The sequence below is a fragment of the Arachis ipaensis genome, chromosome B06 (genome assembly GCF_000816755.2).
Source record: "Arachis ipaensis cultivar K30076 chromosome B06, Araip1.1, whole genome shotgun sequence".
Taxonomy (NCBI): domain Eukaryota; kingdom Viridiplantae; phylum Streptophyta; class Magnoliopsida; order Fabales; family Fabaceae; genus Arachis; species Arachis ipaensis.
Window position 1 is genome coordinate 23589566 of NC_029790.2, and position 989 is coordinate 23590554.

Here is a 989-nt window from a genome sequence, read left to right on the forward strand (position 1 = left end):
GCCAAAAACTAAACAAAACCACATTAATGTATATTAATTATTAATTTTACATTTTTTAAATTCAAATTTTAAAAAATTCAAAATTGATTAAGTAAACCTAATTAAAACCTATAAAAACATTCTTCTTCTATCTCACATTAATCTACCCACCTCCAACAATCACACACACACCTCTCTCTCTCACCAATGTTGCTGGAAGCGCCAGCGACTTCCATGCTCTCCGCGACGCCCTCAACAAACGCATCCAAGACAACTGCTTCAACACGAAGTCCACCTTCCATTTGTTATTCTTGTTTTTTTTTTTGGTTAATTTTCAATCTCTTTTTCAATGTTTTTTCCTTTGTTTCTTTTTTTTTTTGCTTTTCCAAAGGGAATAGCAGTACTGCATCAAAAAATAGAAGCCTATTATTTCATACAGGATCCATGGAACTAGTTTTTATTATTATTAAGCGGCAGCAACTGCCCTGTGGTATGAAAGGAGTAGCCTCGTGCCTTGTTTGGGTAGCCAGATTGTGTTTGCTCCTTGTTCCTCAAAGCTTTCATGGAAGAAGAAATGTTCCTTTTCTTCTCTTTTACAGAAATATAAAAAAAATATTTATTTAATATGAAAAAAAAAAACATCCTAATACTTAACAAAAAAAATATTCAGTTATATTTTAGCAAAAATAATTAAATATTTATAAAATTTAAAAAAATTATGAAATTCTTAAAGAAATAGAGACATTCACATTTGTAATACAAAAAAATTCGAAAAATATATAAAAGAACATCCATTTAGTATGAAAAAGAAATATTTTGATACTTCGCAGAAGAAACATCCATATATATTAACTCGTAGAGATTTTGAATTCACCCAAAGATATTTAGCTGATTTTTGGTTAATATCCTTTTGTTTCCTAGCATTGTTCATAATAATAATAATAATGATGATGATGATGATGATGATGATGATGATGAGGAGGAGGAGGAGGAGGAGGAGGAGGAGGAGG